This window comes from Heterocephalus glaber, unplaced genomic scaffold (genome assembly GCF_053883595.1).
Source record: "Heterocephalus glaber isolate CG9 unplaced genomic scaffold, H.glaber_assembly_v1.0 deba00000281, whole genome shotgun sequence".
Classification (NCBI taxonomy): domain Eukaryota; kingdom Metazoa; phylum Chordata; class Mammalia; order Rodentia; family Bathyergidae; genus Heterocephalus; species Heterocephalus glaber.
In genome coordinates, this window is record NW_028258139.1 from 37,918,922 (window position 1) to 37,925,355 (window position 6,434).

Genomic DNA, 6,434 nt, shown 5'->3' on the forward strand with positions numbered 1-6,434 from the left:
GATCGGTCCCTTTACAAGGATGTAATGTCCTTTGTCTAGCTTAATCAGTGTGGGTTTGAAATCCATTTGATCTGCAAAGAGGCTCCCTACTCTTGCTTTTTTGGGGTTTCCTGTCACATGCAGTATTGATTTCTACCCTTTAACTTTCAGTCTATGAGCTCCTTTTTAAATTCAGTGTATTTCTTGTATTCAGCATGTTGTTGGATCTTGCTTCTTAACCCATTCTGCCAGTCTATTTCTTTTGATTGGTGAATTGAAACTATTAACATTGATGGTTATAACTGAAACATATTGACTTACCATTGTCAGGACTATTTCTTTTTGTTGAGGTCTCCCACTTTACATTTAATTTCTAGTCATGACTAATGAGTTCATTCTGCTTTGTTTCCTGGGGTTGTGATCCTCATTGTCTGTTCCGAGGATTATTGACTAAAATTTTTTGGTACGCTGGTTTGGTATTCATGAAGTTCCTAAGGTGCTCTTTGTCATGAAAATATCTTATTTCTCCATCCATTTTGAAAGATAGTTTTGCAGGGTACATCAATCTGGGTTGGTGGCTGTTTTCCTTTAGGGCTTGCAATGCATCACTCCAAACTCTTCTTGCCTTGAGGGTTTGCAATGAGAAATGTGCTGTGATTCTGATGGGCTTTTCTTTGTATGTGAATTGTTTCTTTTCTCTAACAGCTTTTATAATTTTGTTCTTTTGCTGGGTTTCTGGAATCTTAATTATTATATGCCTATGTGTAGATTTTTTCTTGACCATGCCTAGTTGGTGTCTTATATGCCTCATTTATATCTATGTTAAGTTTTTTTTTCCCTTACTTGGGAAGTTTTCTACCATTACTTCTGGGAACACTTTGTTTTACATCACCTGCACTGTCTTCTGTTTCTTCATTGACTCTGATCCATCTTATGTTATTCTTCTTTGCATTGTCTAGCAGTTGCTGGATTGATTCCCTCTGGTCTCTTCCTATTTTAAAAAAGAATTATTTTCCTAGTCACTAATTGCAATCCTATCTTCTAAATCTGAAATTTTGTCCTCACATTGACTCATTCTCCTGCTTAAACTTTCAATGGAATTTTTAATCTCCTGGAAATGTGTTTGCATCTGTTTTATGGATTCCATTTGTTTCCTATGTTGTGATTCTATCATGTCCCTCAGCTTCTCTATTTTTTTATCTGCATCTGTTTTAAATTTATTAATCATGTCTTGCACTACAGATACAATCTTTATTGTTATATGAGAAGTTATTTCTGATTTCATTTTTTTCCAGACCCTCTTTGTTACCAGTTCAGAGAGTCCAGGTTGTTGAGTATCAGATTGTTCCATCTTCTTTCCCTTTGGGGTTTACCTAGGTGATCTGGAAGTCTTGTTTTGAGACTTGCTTACATGTCTTCTAATTTCAACAGATGCAGCCTCCTGTGCCTCTGTTAAGGTAATTTTTGGTTCTCCCAGTGGTCTTCAATTCTCAGCAAGCCACAGGGTGGCCTTTTCTCTGCTGTTCATCAGTGCACCAATTCCTGGTTCAGAATGGTTGCCTTCTGGACCCCTGAGCTGATGTATTGTGTGGGTGGGCTTCTGGCTAAAGCCTGTGTATACTTGGGATGATATCTAGGCATAACTATGGCTCAGTCCTGGTCCCCTATGTAGCTGTTCTCTGGGAGGACCTTTGGTTGGGGGCAGTACACCCCAGTCCCTGGTGTGTAAGCAGGCTTCCTGCTAGTTTCTCTGCATCCTTACCTATTGTAATTGGGTGAGCCACTGGTTGTTGCTTGCATGTCTCTTCAGTTCTTTTCTGGGGGACTCTTTTGCTTGGCCTTTGTGCCCAAGCCACTGGGGTCAGGGCAGCATCCTGGCTGGATCTGCCTGCAGCCATGACACTCCTCTCCATACAGCAGCTCAATGGGATCTCAACATTTTATAAAATTGATCTCAGCCCAAGTTACTGATAAATTCTCAGCAAAGTTTAAAGAATTTATATTTGAGAAATCTAAATATAATGAAAAGAAGATAATTGAAAATAGTGAATTCAGCCCCCACTCTGACATACAGACTTAATTGGAGCTCAGTTCAGTGACATGGATTGAGGTGATCACAGATGACTCAACCATTTTCAGTTATTTCTTCTGCAAACACACACACACACACACACAGGCACACTGTATGAAAGAAGCAACACAAAACAACATATATGCACCAATTTCTAGTGGTGAAGGAATTCTATGAAGAAATGCTTGAAGGAATTATAAAAGAGAAGCTTTACTTGCAACTTAAATGAGACATAAGCTCTAATATAGAGATCAAAACTTATCCATGTAGTCCAGTGTCTCTCTGCTTAATGAGAATGTATTACAACACAACTAGATGCCTCTGCATGCTACAACAAATGTGAAAGCTTAAAAACAAAGACTTTTCATTTTGAACATGTGGAGTAATCAACAACATTTGTTGGGGAACTGATGAAATTACATGAGAAAATAATATACCACATGACATAGGAAGATTTGCAAGCAAGAGTTATAGAAAAAAGTAGAAATATGTTATTAAAATAAGAATACTTTTGATGCTCAGATATGACAAACTGTTAATGTAAGACAAGAATTAGAAGAGAGTGGTGATATAATGAAAACTATTAAGAAATTCTTGAAATCAGATAGGCATTCTCTGACTGTTGGAAAATGAGTTGAATGAATAAAAAAATAGAATGCATTAATAAAAGAATAAGATCAACAAAGAAATTAGTGAATTCATTTTCCCAAATGCATCCTCACTGATAGTCTGTAATCAGAATTATTAGAATTGCCAGTATATGGATTAAAACAGTTACGTGTTAAAACCTTTATTAGGGCTTCCCTTGTTCCCTGATTTTCACCTAATGCTCTTTGTTTCTAATTATTTTCTTGGCTTTAAACACTCATTTTTTTTTCCTTCAATGAAAATTTTGTGAACTCATTTGATCTGTTTGCCTCAATATTGACTTAATTATCTCCTAACTCTTCCAATGTGCATGTAACCATTTTGGTCAAACCATCAGTTTTAAATCTCTCACCTAGAAATTCTGATTAATTTTTAATTTTTTAAAAATTCTGATTAAATTTTTAATTTTTTTGACCTTTATTGATCTCATTTCTTTGACACTCTCAATCACTGTCATCATGACTCAAGATTCTAGCTCTTTTGGCAATAACAAAATTTATCTTTCAAAATTCTCTGTACAAAAGAATGGGTTGAAAAATTCCACAGAGGGCTGGGAATTTAGCTCAGTGGCATGGCACCTACCTTGAAAGAACAAGGTCCTGAGTTTGACCCCTATTACCAAAAGAAAAAAAAAAGGAAAAGAAACAAAGAAAGATAAAGAAATATTCCACAGAACATGAATGCAATATGAATCAGAGAAAGCTAAATGATTTTTTGCTGTTTTGAAAGGAATAGACATGTAGAAGTAATACTTTAGGGAATCAAAGGGGCCCACAGAACAGATTCCAAGGAGAACTGAGCTATGAGAAAAACTGTTATGACTATGAGAAAAACCCAAGCTCCAAAATGTTAGTGTAAACATAAGACCTCACTAAAAATAAACCTTAGTTTCATTTTCCTGGATGCTTGTAATATAATCCCCACCTCAAAAATAACCTCCAGTTAATATTGTGAGCTAGACAGATGCATTTAGTACATCTGTGGCAACACACAATTGATATATTGAATTATAAAATAATAGCAATGCATAAATATAAATAATATTGATATTAGTACATAGTAAACATGATAATATAAGTTATAATTAATTATTTGTACATACTTATGTAAGGAACTTTGAATGAGTGGTAAATGCCTATATAAACAGAGGAAAAACAGAAAAACACTCATGTGGATTAATGGAAAGTGATCAGAGAGGCAGAAATACTCCAAATATATTCAGCTATTGGATCTTAGAGAAAATAGCAGAAAGAAATATACTGGAGAAGCTCTCTTTAACAAATGTTACTGAGAAAACTGGATATACAAACACAGAAGTTTAAGGCTAGAAACATATGTATTACCATGCACTGAACTAAAATGAAAATTAATTGAAGACCTAAACCTTAAAAAAGAAGGACTTAATCTGCCAGAAGATAAAGTAGGTAAAACTTTTGAAGGCATAAGTGTAGGCAAGGACTTTCTGAACAGAACTCAAGGGCACAAGTAATAATACTAAGAAGGAATAAATGAGATCATACAGTTTTTAAAAAATCTTCTATAGTAAGGGAAACCCAAACTGAGTGATGAGCCAACCTACAGAATGTAAAAAAAATTTCCAGCTATTTCATGAAAAGAAGACTAACATCAATAATACATAAATAACTCAAAATATGCACCCATGAAAATAAAAGACCCAATCAATTCATAAGCAGATGAAATAAACAGACAACTCACAGAAGTGACAGTGTCCAAAAAAGAAAAAAATCTTATGTATTACTGGATATTATAGAAATAAAAATTAAAACAACATGGAGATACCGTCTTATTCCAGAAAACATGGCTATCATCAAGAAATTAAATAAATTCTGTTGATATTGTGGAGGGAAGAAAACACTTCTACATATTTATTAAGAATGTAAAATACTACAACTACAATAGAAATCAGTGTGGAGATTCCTCAAAAATCTACAAATAGAAATTCCATCTGACACAGCCTTTCCCTTCCTAGGTGTCATTCTGAAAGTTAAAGTTAACATATTACAGGACTACATGCATACTCATGTTTGCGGTAAAAAAGTTTTAATATCTAAATCTTGGAAATGGCCTCTATGCCCATTAGCAGATGAAGGGATAGAGAAAATGTGTTATTTATCACATAATAGAGTACTAGTCTTTCATAAAGGAAGATAAACTTGAGGAATTCATAAATAAATGGATGCAATTTGATACCAAATTGCTAAGTGAAATAAGTGAGACACACAAGCTTACATAGTGTATGGGTCCAATTATATGGGGAGAGAGAGGGAAAGAGAGAACACAAACATATTAAGGAGAACTTTTTTCCAATGGATAAGTGAAGAGAGATGGATTGAGGACAGAAGGAGGGGAGGAAAAGAGGATGAAAACTAATTGAAATGAAAAAAAGTGATTAAGTTTTTGCGCATGAGAAAGAGACCAAGATTTGTAACAGCATGGAGGGATGGGAAATTTAGATGTGAAAGAAGTAAAAGAAGAAAGAAGAGGAGGAAGAGAGGAGGAGAAAAGAATTAAGATGTATTACATGTTTGTATCAACTCCATATGATAAATCTAATCATTATGAATTCCAAATATGTACTAATAAAGAATAAAAAAGAAATGGAGAGTCTATCAGCTTTTTCTCATCTTCACCTAGAAAGATGTTTTAATTTTGGGGGAGTAAAGGCAGTCCAACTTCTGAGTACAACCAAAGTGAAGAAGAAGATTAGGATTTGCTAAAGCTGGCTGGGGAATTTAGAGTGAATTTTTAATTTCAAAACCTCAGAAAACCTGCACAGAATGGTTTCCAAAATCATGAGAACTCATTCAAGTTTTTAACAGCCTGCAGAGTGGAAAACAGCAAAGTTCAGTACATTGAGCTCTTGGCTATGGTTTCCTATCACACTTATGCTATAGAGTATGCTTCTTTTCCTACTTTTTCTTGGCCCAAATGCTCTGCAGAGCCTGTTTCTTCTACTACCTTTAATAAATGCAAAACTCTACAAATGATTGCACTTGTTTTGACCAATTCCCTGATAGGGACAGAAATAAGATAGAAACCACCTCTAGAAAGAGACTCCAGTACAAAAAAACACACAACAAACAAACAAACAAAAACAACCCAGTAACAAAAGGTTCACAAGAGATCGTGAAGGGCAAAAGATTCAGAACAACTAATTTGATAGCCTCATTCCTTCTTGGTCCTAATTTTTAGTCATTAGAAACTCAGTTTCCACAGGTGGCCAAGGGATAGTTGTCTGGGTAATGCTACAATAGGGAAAGTGAGAAATACTTTCTCTATCTTTCAAGATTTTCAGAAAATTTTCATTCTCTGCATCCATTATCTTTTTGGAATGGATCCTTAAAATCTGGGACTCCTTTGACCCATAGACCCTCAAAACATCACTGTCATCTTTTTACCAATGACCTATGCATGATCCTCCCACACAAACAGTTAATTCTGTACAAATTGAGCTAGTGGTCTCACCATATCAAAAAATAAAGCACTGAAACATAAAGCAAGCACATTTAGGAGATTTTTAATTGGAAATGAAGAAAGATTTAAGGTATCCTAAAAGTAGAAATTATGGATGGTGCCTTCATACAGAGCTTTTTATGGTAAGTATAGCATGAACTTTCTTGATTGTTTGAGGCCAATCAGCACAAGTATGCCTGTTAATTAAAAATGATCAAACCAAATACAGACTCTCTTATCCTGTTACTAAACATATAGCATT